This window comes from Aethalodelphis obliquidens, unplaced genomic scaffold (genome assembly GCF_003676395.1).
Source record: "Aethalodelphis obliquidens isolate GAN/ISIS:26980383/991018 unplaced genomic scaffold, ASM367639v1 scaffold11, whole genome shotgun sequence".
NCBI classification, from domain to species: domain Eukaryota; kingdom Metazoa; phylum Chordata; class Mammalia; order Artiodactyla; family Delphinidae; genus Aethalodelphis; species Aethalodelphis obliquidens.
In genome coordinates this window covers 18,342,511-18,355,064 of record NW_020837955.1, presented here as the reverse complement: position 1 = coordinate 18,355,064, position 12,554 = coordinate 18,342,511, and positions in this window count along the sequence as shown.

The window sequence follows — 12,554 nt, the reverse complement described above, 5'->3', positions numbered from 1 at the left end:
CATGCCGCGGAGCAGCTGGGCCCATGAGCCACAACTACTGAGCCTGCACGTCTGGAGCCTGTGCTCCGCAACAAGAGAGGCCGCGATAGTGAGAGGCCCGCGCACCGCGATGAAGAGTGGCCCCCACTTGCCACAACTGGAGAAAGCCCTCGCACAGAAACGAAGACCCAACACAGCAAAAATAAATTAATTAATTAATAAACTCCTACCCCCAACATCTTCTTTAAAAAAAAACAAAAAACTAAAACTAGAGCTACCATATGATCTGGCAATCCCGCTTTTGGGCATATATCTGGAGAAAAACATGGTTTGAAAGGATACATGCACCCCAATGTTCATTGCAGCAATGTTTACAATAGCCAAGACATGGAAGAAACCTAAATGTCCATCAACAGATGAATGGATAAAGAAGGTGTGGTACATATATACAATGGAATATTACTCAGCTGTTGAAAAGAATGAAAATAATGCCATTTGCAGGAGCATGGATGGACCTGGAGATTATCATACTAAGTAAGTCAGTCAGAGTAAGACAAATATCATACGATATTGCTTATATTCAGAATCTAAAAGGAAAGATACAAATGAACTTATTTACAGAACAGAAACAGACTCACAGACTTAGAGAATGAACTTATGATTCCCAGGAGGGAAGGGTGGTGGGAGGGATAGATTGGGAGTTTGGGATTGACATGTACATACTGCTATATTTAAAATAAAATGTCTTTCCCAAAATAAAAATAAAAATAAAATAAAATAAAAATAAGAAATATACAAAATGATTATAAAAAACAGAATGGACTAGAATTAGAACTGATCAATGATAGCTTTATCTTTATCTGTAATATTTGCATGTTAATAAGTATATATTACTTGTGTGATTAAAAATAAATGAATGAATGGATGGATGGATGAATTAATGAATGAATAAATAAGTAAATAAATTTTAAAAAATGTGTTTAATACCCAGAACAACCTTTGGGGTAGAAGATCATGTATGATGTTAACCAAATACAGAGAAAAGAGCTGCTACCTATCCTTTTTCCTTCTTTCTAGAGTGTTGAGAAGAATGACTTCAAGTCAGAAATAGTAGGAAAATTTTTTGATAAAAAGATCCAGGTCCAGAAAGGTGTCAAAATCACATGTGATCAGGAATCTGCTTTCAGTGATCTTTGGGGAATCATGGAGGATCAGAGAGGTGCTATGGGATGGAAATGGACAAGTACTACCAATATACTCAGCGAGAAGTACACAGTGGATTTGGAAATTAAAGATTGTCAAGATTGATACTGATTCTTGGCAAAATTCTAGAAATGATTATTATATACGGGGTGTGGCAATGCCTAACAAGGAAAACAGGTCTACCTTTTGGCAAGCCAGCATGAGCCAAAGAGCAGAATATCATGCTTCTTTTGTTGATAAGGACACTGAATGAGGAGTTTAGGGGAATGCTGAAGATACTGTTTTTTGCTTTCAACAGTTTGTCATATTATCCTTGTGGATTCAATGAAGAAATGTGAGCTGATGATGACCCTGCTTGGAGGATTCATAACTGGTGACTCACTGTACCCAAAGAGGTGTGATGAGGGTAGGGTTTATATCTTCCCAGTAGGAGGTCTTTGAATCTGTGACTCAGCCCTGGTCATGTGATGTTTCTATCAGTGGCTCAAATGAAGATGTAGGAGCCCAGCTCATCACACTTCCAGATCACACAAAGAGGAGCAGGATCGCTAATAGACTGGATGACAGAACTGTGATTAGAAATGATCTTGACAAGTTGGAACAAGGATCCTACATGAACAAATAATATTTGGAGGAGGGTGGATGTGGAGTCCTACAGGCAGATTAAAAAGATCAGAGGCACAAATATAGGGCTGGGAGCCCTGGTTTAGAAATGAATCACTTGAAAAAGACAGAGTTTATGTGACAGCTATGAGTAGACTGACCATAAAATATTACCTAAACTGGGATACATTTGAGAGTAAAAGAAATTGTCATTGGGGCTTCCCTGGTGGCGCAGTGGTTAAGACTTCACGTTCCCAATGCAGGGGGCCCGGGTTCGATCCCTGGTCAGGGAACTAGATCCCACATGCATGCCACAACTAAGAGTTCACATGCCACAACTGAGTTCACATGCCGCAACTAAGAGTTCACATGCCACAACTAAGGAGTCCGAGTGCCACAACTAAGACTGGGTGCAACCAAATAAATGAATATTTTTAAAAAAAGAAAGTGTTATTAACAACTGCAATGTATAATAATTTTACTTTTGAGGCATCATTGGAAGAACTGGGACTTTTTGTACTAGAAAAGAAAAAAAAAGAATACTAATATCCAAATCGCTGTCGTATGAGAAGGGGACTAGATTTCTATGGCCTATTATTTTCTAAAATTATTATTTAAAAACTAATATCTTCTCATTGAAAAAAATTCAAATGATAGCCAACTCTTTTCTGTCAAATGGGGACAATACTAGTATCCACCTCAGACTATTATGAGGATTAAATGAACAGTGCATGGCGTAAGAATTTATAAGATACAATTAAAAATATAACTGTTTAAAATAAAAAAAAGTTCTCCCTTTTCCCATTACCTTCCATCCCCTATGTCAATCATGTGCTTCAGAGGTAGCCATATTATTAATTTGTTGTGTGTATTCTAAACATTTGTTAATTTAAAAAATTTAAACTAATATGCTTACATGAAGCAAATGTAGCAAAATCTTGGTATTGGCTAGCTCTGAATGATTAGAATATGGGAATTCATTGTACTCTTCTATTTTCATGTATCTTTGAAATTTCCATGAAAGATAGTTATTTATGTAACTCAGAAATTAAACTAATGCAAGGTTATAGCTTTCTCCTATTAGCTCCCCATAGGCTACCATTTTAAAATTGTTTAGCTACATCTTCTGATATTTGCTTCCCTATTTCTATTAAAATATCATGTTTATCTTGCTTTTTTGACTTTTCATTTTTTAGATACTTTTATTGACAGTCTATTATGGAAGATGAGAATTGGGCTCTCTTATACAACCATCTATATTCATTTTATCTTTGTTCATTCTCTCAATATACTTAATCACAATTTGGAGTAAAATCAATATTTTGTGTTTATGCATATAAATGTGTAAATATTTCTTTTCTTTCTTCTTTTTAAACAGCTGAGTCATGTTGTGACTTTCATTACATTTTATTTCTTGCATAACTTTTTGTTTTTTCTGGAGTTAATAATAGCTTCGGGGGCTTCCCTGGTGGCACAGTGGTTGAGAGTCTGCCTGCCAATGCAGGGGACACAGGTTCAAGCCCTGGTCTGGGAAGATCCCACGTGCCGCGGAGCAACTGGGCCCGTGAGCCACAACTACTGAGCCTGCGCGTCTGGAGCTTGTGCTCCGCAGCAAGAGAGGCCGTGACAGTGAGAGGCCTGCGCACCGTGAGGAAGAGTGGCCCCCACTCGCTGCAACTAGAGAAAGCCCTCCCACAGAACCGAAGACCCAACACAGCCAAAAATAAATAAATAAATAAATAAATAGATTAAAAAAAAAATAGCCTCGGGTCCTCCCCCCCGCCCCCACCAGTTGTTTGCTAAGTTTCCTAGTTACTTATTCCTAATTCATGTCCAAATTCCCAGCAGAAATATAAAACATTTTATTTTTGTCAAGCATATTTTGTAATCTATTGATACCATATTTTTATTGGTGGCATCCTTTTTGGACCTACAGTTTTTCCATTCAGAGCCATCACTAACACAAATGTATCTTTCAAGTTAATTTTTTTAAAAGGCACCCCTTCTAGACAGATGGATTGTAAAAAGGAGCTTCCTGGGATGACAAATTACAGAATAGTGCTATCTTTGTGAAGATCAATTAGTAAGAGTGTGTTCTTCCTCTAGGTTTGATGCAGCCCTTCATCACGAATGTGGCTTGGCAAGCAAAGTGCAAGATGGACTTTGGTTCTCATTTATGGCCCCCAAATGAGACATCTTGTGTCAGTGAACAATTTACACAACTGTATGTAGTATACCTGTTCTAGTTCCTATCTGTACTGGTTACTCCATGGATATGTTGTATACCTATCATTACAGATTTTTTCCTTCTCCATCATTTTGGGAATTCCCCTCGCTCTTCTCCTGTGTTACAGCTTTTGCTTACTAAGTCCCGAGTATTCTTCTTTCTTGGTTTAGTCATTCATTTTTGACGAAGGACATTATCCAGTAATTTTTAAAGGAAGAATGCATGGGAAATTTTGGGATATTTGAAAGTTTGAAAAATACTTTATTTTAATCTCACAGTTGATTGATATTTTGGCTGAGTATAGAATTCTAAACTTGAAATCATTTTTTTCCTAAGAATTTTGAAGGTATTGCTCCTTTAATAGTTGCATTGTTGCTGTTGAGAAGTTTGCTGCCAATGTTATTTCCAAATTGTTGTATTTCCCCTCTTTCTCTCTTTCTGGAAGCTTCTCTTTATCCTTTGGTGTTCTAAAATTTTATGATTATGTGTTTTGATGTGGGAATTTGTAAATCCTTCATGCTGGGTATTTGATAGTCCATTGCAATCTAGAAATTCATGCCCTTCAATTTGGGAAAATTTATGGAATTATTTTTAAAATAATTTTCTCATCTTCCTTTTCTTTTTTTTCTGGTCACGTCACCTGGCTTGTGGAATCTTAGTTCTCTGACCAGGGATTGAACCTGAGCCCTTGGCAGCGGAAGTCCAGAGTCCTAACTGCTGGACCACCTTCATTTTCTTTGTCCTCTTTTTCGGAGACTTCCATTAGTCAGATGTTTATACTTTATACTGTATCTGTATACTGTATCTATCCTCTTATTTTTCTTATTTTTTCTTTTCTAATTTTATCTCTGAGGCTATTATTCATTCTACTTTGTGGATATTTTCTCAACTTTACCTTGAAAACCTTCTATTAAATATTTTTACTTTTGATATCATATTTATATCAATACATATACACATATTCATATATGCACATATACATATGTATTAGTTTCTAGGAGTTTAAAAATTATTCTTCTTCTCTGAATGTACCTTAAAAATACACTATTTATGCTTCATAGATATGAGTTTCTTTTCCTATCTGAGGCTATTAATCGTAGGTTTTTTGGGGCGGGATTGTTTTTAGTTTTCTTCTCTTCCCTGAATTGGCTTTGGTTCTTTCAAGCTTTTTTTCTTGTGGTAGTTAATTCTGTCCTTTATTTTTCATGTTAGAAGCTTATTTTAAACCATTAGTATCCTTTCCAGTCCATCAACACACAAAAGTAAAGCAGTAAAAGACTGGAAACTCTGCGTGCACGTTTGGGATCTGTTGATTAGTAGATATCACTGAAAAGTGGTAAGGTGGGGACCCAGACTTTCGTGGAAGACCCAACTGCCAGAATCTGGAGGTATTTTCTTCTGGGCTGGTCACTGTCTCCATCCTGGACAGCTAAGCAATTGAATTTCTGAAAGTCAAGGTGGGGGTGATGGCAATCCCCAAATTTATTTAACTAGTTCATTTTAATATAACAATGGTTTAAAATTTTTATTGTTGAAAATTTCAAACATATATAAAAATATGCTACTATAAACCCAACTCTAACAATTATCAATTACTAGCCAGTGTTATTTTATATAGTTCCCAACCACTCCAACCCCCAGATTATTTTATAGCAAATCCCAGACATCATATCATATAATCTATAAATATTTGTTTACATTTCTAAAATAAAATCACTTTTAAAAATGATCATAATATCACTAGCACAGCTAAAAATTTCATAATGTGCAATTAGCGTGGTATTTACATTTCCTTGGTTACCTCATAACTTCTCCTCTTCCTGCTCCTCCTCTTCTTTTTAACTACTTGCAGGATTCAATTATATTGCAGTTAGTTGATATGTTTCTTAAGTCTCTTTTCCCCTTTGCTATTTCTTCATTGAAGAAGCTGATTATCTGCACTAAAGTTTCTCACAATCTGTGGAAACTATACAAGCAAGAGCTTGGATCAGATTGCATCCTTGTGGTTTCTTTGTTTTTTGTGTTTTTTTTTTGCCGTACGCGGGCCTCTCACTGCTGTGGCCTCTCCCGTTGCAGAGCACAGGCTCCGGACGCGCAGGCTCAGCGGCCATGGCTCACGGGCCCAGCCGCTCCGCGGCCTGTGGGATCTTCCCGGACCGGGGCATGAACCTGTGTCCCCTGCATCGGCAGGCGGACTCTCAACCACTGCGCCACCAGGGAAGCCCCGGTTTCTTTGTTTATAGTATTTTCTGTAAAATGGTAGTGACATCTAAAGCCTTGATCAAATTCAGGTTTGATTTTTTTTGGAAATACTACTTTTAAGGATTTTTCGTTTTGTTTTTTGTTTCTTTGTATTTTCATCAAGAGACACATAGTTGTCTGTCGTTACTCTTTTCGTGAAATTAACAGCCATTGATGATCATTGCCCAAATCTATTATTCCATTAGGTGTTGCAAAATGGTGATATTCTAATTCTATCCATTCCTTATTCATTTATTAGTTGGAAGACTTCTATAAAGAGAAATGTCCCTTCACCCACTATTTGATTTTCCTGAGGTACAGTTCTTATAAGAAAGGCAGTTGAAATGCTTGATTCTTTCATTTATCAGTTTTCCAAATAATGAGTTAGTTCCCTCCCTCCTCTAAAGAAGATCAAAAAGGTTTTTCTTTTAAGTATAATTATGTACTAATGATTTAGATATATTTGATGAGTTTCAATCAGTTGCAGCTATTATTCTCATTGATGCTCAATTATCTCATCATTGGTCAGTGGGAGCCTCTAACTGGCACCTAGGTCCTTTTGACATGACCCTTGTAGTCTTTAATAGATTCCTTGCTTTCTGTTATGACAAGATTTCCAGGATCATCTGGTACATTTCCTGTTTCAGACTTGACATCTTCCATTTCCCCAAAGAGTCCTGGTTCCTTTCAGTGCAAAGTGGTATTTAAAGACCACAATCTGGGAACTAGAGGTGCTTACTGCTACCGAGTTAGTCAGTTTCTTGTCCTTTTCAGTGCACAGAGCCAGGAAATGACTTTTTTAAAAGTTAGAATGCATCAAGAGCTACTAGTAATACATCCAATTAAATCCAGGACTATAGGGATTTTACTTCTCTTCCTTGATCTTCCATCTGGTATTGTTTGTTTCTCCCACATCAAAAAAACTCCAAGAATATAAATATCATTACTTATTTGCTTTATCGGTGTATGCCCCACTAGGCAATGTATATATAGTCAACTACTAGGTTTTAAATTACTTGGAATAATTTCTATGTGGTTATGATACCAGCTCAATAGAGAGTTAGGTTCATTTGTTTTTATTTTGCTTTTGCTTCTTTGGGGATTGCTTATTTATTTACTTAATTTTGTTGTGACATTATGTAAAATATTTACATGGTTCTAAAGTCAAATCTGCAATATGAGATATCAGTGATATCAACCTTCTACCCTGTCCTTTCCATTTTGTTTCCTCCCTTCTTCAATAGATGAACTTAAAAAAAAACCTTCTTTGTTTATTTTTCCATTTTGTAAAATGTAAGTTAAAAAGTATATGCATTCATATTCCTCCTTTCTTAGATAAATGTTTGCCTATTATACACATTTTTATCCACCTTAATATTAGTCTTTTAATAAAACTTATGTCCAGGAATATGTTCCATGTTTATGTTGTGACTCAGCCTGCTCCCTGTTTTGCTTCTTACCTAAGGGCATGCACTTCTTAAAGCAGATACCCAACGTCAAGGTATGGATGTACTTTAAAAGGGAAATGGACCTGGGTTTGAATTCCACCTCTACTTGTTACTTGCTGTGTGACTTTGGGCAAATATGTTAATATGTCTTGGTCTCATTATCTTTATCTGTAAAATAGAAATAATAAAACCTTCTTAATAGGGTTATTGTGGATAATGCAGGAAGAACACTGAGCTCAGTGCCTAGCCCATACTAAAGGTTGGATAAATGTGAGTTGTTTTCAATCATGCTATTATTAGCTCTGAGCTTTCTTTCCTATTTTTGTCAACTTGATGATTCCAAGAATCTTACAATTACTGAATGTGATTTACCATCCCTTTAGTTTCAGAAGAAGCAGATACCACTTGGGCCACGTGAGTACTCAGAGCACTGAATGCTGTCAGGGCTGCTCAGATACTACTCTGCAGTTAGGGGCTGTGTCCTTCGGACCCCAGCCTGGGCCCCTGCATTCTGGCCAGCCTCAGAGAGCTGTGTCCTGGCCTGCAAAACCCGACAGGGGCCACTATTTCTTGCTTCCCCAACTTCCCTTCTTGACTCAGCTCTTTCTTGTCCCAGGCTGCATCATCCCTGCAGAAGCTGCTTCCAGACCTCTGCTGTTTCCTGAGGAAGCTTCTTTTCAAACTTAGAAAGAGCTCTCTCCCTCCATTCTCAGGGCCTTGGGCTCAGGATAAGTGTTCCTCTTCCCTTCCACTGTCCTTGAGGCTTTATTATTGTGTGACATCATCACCATTCTGACGTCACTATATTAGTACAGTGTTACTGAGTTAACATGATTACACTGTAAGTTGGTCGTTTCATTGATTGGTTGCATGGTTTTTACAGTCATTTCAGCCCTAAGGTGTCCCTGATTACAGGGTTACCGCATTACCACAATATAGCCCCATTTGTTAACCAGTAAATCATTTCCTGGTTGATATTAGTAAATTATTGTATGGTTATCCTGTTTCTGGATTACACCATTACAGCCCTACCCTATCACTTATACCTGGTGACACATCTTTACTGCATTATATTACTGTAGAACCACTTTGTTTCAGTATTATACTACTACTTTGTCACAAAATTACATTGGCTCATCCAAACTAAAATACAAATTTGGAGGATAGGAGAGTGAGAGCAGGAAAGTATATCTCCCAATTCTACATCCCAAAGCCGATTCGCTCCCTATAATTCTGTCTATTGGACACCATGCCCACGTATGTTGCTCAGACGCGTACACTCAGCATACAAAGTCATGCTCATTGTTTCTAGTCCCAAGGTGGCCTCTCTTCTTACCTCTGCTGATAGCCCAATCAGCCACCCAGCTTCTTGGAAGCAGTTATCTTTGCCCTATCTCTCTTCCTCACCTTCAGGTCCAATTGGTAGCCAGGTCCAGATATGCCATCCCAGTGAGGCTGTCACTAGACCTTCTTGGGCAGCTTGATGGAGCCCACTCGGTTCACCTCATCCCCCTCTGTCCCTCGTGGGAGACTTCTCCATCACAAACCTTCCTTCCACAAGTCAATCTCTCTTCCTCATTTCTCATAACTGCACCAGCCTCCTAAAGTTCTCCTTGCCTTAACCTTTCCCTTCAACCACTCTGTCTGGCAGCCAGAATTACCTTTGCAAACAAAACTTTGCATCTGGCCGTCTTAAGAAGCAACCAGTGACCCCCTTCCTCATCAAGGGCAGGAGAAAGGCCAAACTTAGCCTGGCACTCATTGCCCTTAACAAACTGGTCTCCCTTTCCTTCATCCTTTTCATCCAATCAGTATCCTCGTCCTGTCAGTTCAAACTTAGGTAAATATATCAAAATCAGTTTTGGAAAGTTCGCTCTCCAACTGTTTCTCCCTCTCCTCCACTGGTCAGCCCCATGTTTCGCATGCACCCAACTCGCTGCACAGAGCATGCTTCTTCCAGATCCTGGGCTTTGCTCTTCTAGCAAGTCCTTCCAGTCATTCTCTCTACCATTCTAACCTCCAACTGTCTGCAGCCTCATCTGAACCCACCCAGCACAGCTGGCTTAAGTCAGTCTGATGGGCTCACAGGTTGACTGAGTGTTCTCTGAGGGTTTCTTATCTTCCCAGCCACCCCAACATGTCTTGGGCTGCCAGGAGAGATCTGACTCTGGGGATCTTGACCCCAGAGTCAGGCCAGGGATAGAGCCAAGACAAGATTAGGCCTTTATTCATTCAGTTATTTATTCACCAAGTATTTTCTGGTATCCACTAAGTTCCAGACTCGAAGGATAAAGACACGGACTCCATTCCTGTGAAACTTAACATTTGGTGGACAGAGAGACAATGCACAAGTACAGTGACATGTTGATGAATGGGAAGTTTGGGAGCTGTAAAAGCACCTCATGGGTTCAGGGAAGGCTTCCTGGAGGGAGTGACATGTAATCTGAAATCTCAAGGATGAATAGGAGTTAGTCAAGTGAGTAGTGGGTGTGGCAGGGTAGAATTTTTCAGGCTTCGAGAAGAACAGCGTGTGCAAAGGCAGGAGGGGAAGGTCAGTGGGGCTGGAGCAGAGAGAGCAGGGGAAGCGTGCTGGAGGCAAGGCTGGGCTAGTGGCAGAGGTCGGGGCTTTGTGGCTTGTGAGTCAGGAGTTTGGACTTGACCCCCTGCAGGCCCATGGGGGTCCATCAAAGAGTGTTAAACCGGAAGTTAGTGTGTATGTGTATGAGTGTGGTGGGGTACATCAGGATATTATTTGCATTGTAAAAGATAACATTAGCTACAAGAAAGAGCCTAAATCAGGAGAGCAGGCAGAGTCGCTGATGGTGGTGAGGGGGAGCTAGAAGATGGTGGTGAGGGGGAGCTAGAAGCAGGTGGCCCAGATTTGCTATGTTTCCGGGAGGTTGAACTGACAGGACTTGGATTCTGATTGGCTGAGTGGGATGAGGGAGAGGGAGGGGTCAAAGACGACTTGTGGGATTCTGACTTAAGTAGTTGAGTGGGAAATGGTGCCGTTCCCTCAGATTAGGATCAACGGTTGGGACAATCACGCCTTGGACTCTGCACAAAGAGTCACCCAAGATGGTTGAGGGTAATGATGGGGGGCACAGGAAGTTATGGGGCCTAACACAGTCAAGGGGCCAAAGAAGCCTTCCTGATTAAGACAGCTGATGGCAAGGCCTTGACTAAATGCGGCTGAGGGTCTAAGACATGAGGTTGGGCCTAGGGCTGGGATCTGGGGGCACCTGGAAGCTGAGGGAGCAGGACGCCTGGAGACTTGGAAGTGGACGTAGAGTGGCCAAGTCCTAGGTGACTCTAGCCTTGGTTGGTGACAGACGGCTGGGCTGGGCTGGGCTGCCCTCTCCTCCTCCGATAATTAATCCCGCACGGGGGCCGCGGGCGATGACAGGGCTGTCTAGCGTGCACTTAAGCATTAAATGACCAATTTCTGTCAGACTAACTTCCCCAGCCTCCCCGTCCCCTCCTCTGCCGCCCACCCCCCGCCTGCACCCCCTCCCTCTGCTCCCTGCACTGAGTTTTTCAGCAACTGATGGCTCCTGGTTCATTTCTGTGGAATTAATTGGTCCCTGAATGAATTCTGTTGACAGGGCAATTTATCATGTGTTTGGGCTGACAGTGCGGGTGTCGGGGGGCAGGGGGGTGGAGAGATGAATCGGGGGGGCTGAGATGAAGGGGAGGAGGGTGTCTGGGTTGGGGTGAGTATTGACCATAGATAGGGACCTGAGAATTGTCAGCCCAAGGGTTTGGGGTGCCATAGAGCACCCCCAATCATGGCTGCATGCTTTGATACACATCCTTGATCCCACAAGTTTGAGAGAAAACACTAAATTGGAGAGGACCCTCCAAACTTTGTCTGACTCCTTCCTGATCCTTCAATCATCTCAGATAGGGTATCTTCATTGGGGGAATTCAGCACCACCCTACCTTAACCCTCTGAAGGCTGGAATGGGGCCTGGGGCTCTGGGAGAGAATAAGGGAGTGTGTGTCTGTATGTGTGTGTGTGTATGCATGCATGTGTGTGTGCATGTTCGTGCACTCAAGGAGCAAAGGGACTGATTAGTCTGGGGGGTAAGGGGGCTAGTCCCCAGGGAGTTGGGCGCTCAGCCGGCCTGGCTAACAGAGGCCTAAGGGACTGGCTAATTAGGGTACTGGAATGGTTTGGGCAGGCGGGGGTGTTGGGAGGAGGCAGGAAATGTAGTTGGCCCCAAATAGCTGCTTCCTTTGTCTCCCTCCCATAGTCCCCTACCCTACACCCTCAATGGTCCCCACCATTCTCCTAGAGATCCCTGGGCAGATTCTGGGAAGAGAGACAGCAAAAGGAAGTACTGACTCCCAGGTGGGAGAAATGGCAACAAATTAATAAATCCATGCCTCCTTTTCTAGCTTAAAAAGTCCCCCGTCCCCTTCCCCATCTGAATGTATCCACCCCACTTCCACAGAGCTTTCTTGAACCTCTCTGGGCCACAGAGACTGCCAGGCCACCTACCATACACAACTGCAGAAGCTTAGAATGTCAAAGTGGGAAGGAGTCCTAGAGGCTGGTTTTACACACGAGGAAACTGAGGCATGGATAGAGGGAGGGGCTTGTTGAAGGTCACACAGTGATCTTGTGAGCCAACTTCTGGGTCCCTTCTGCTTTCGGCTTGGAGAGGCCTCCATACACACATGCCTTTTGCTCTGCTTCTAGGTTGCATCTGGGGGCTGAGAATTCCTTAGGGAGGGGGAGGCTCTTCTACAGGCCTCTTCTACCAGGAAATTGAGGCTGAGCCTGGGCACTTGGGGATGGACAGTCACAAAGGTCAGACCATGGGAATGGGCCCAAGGTGCTGCTGGGG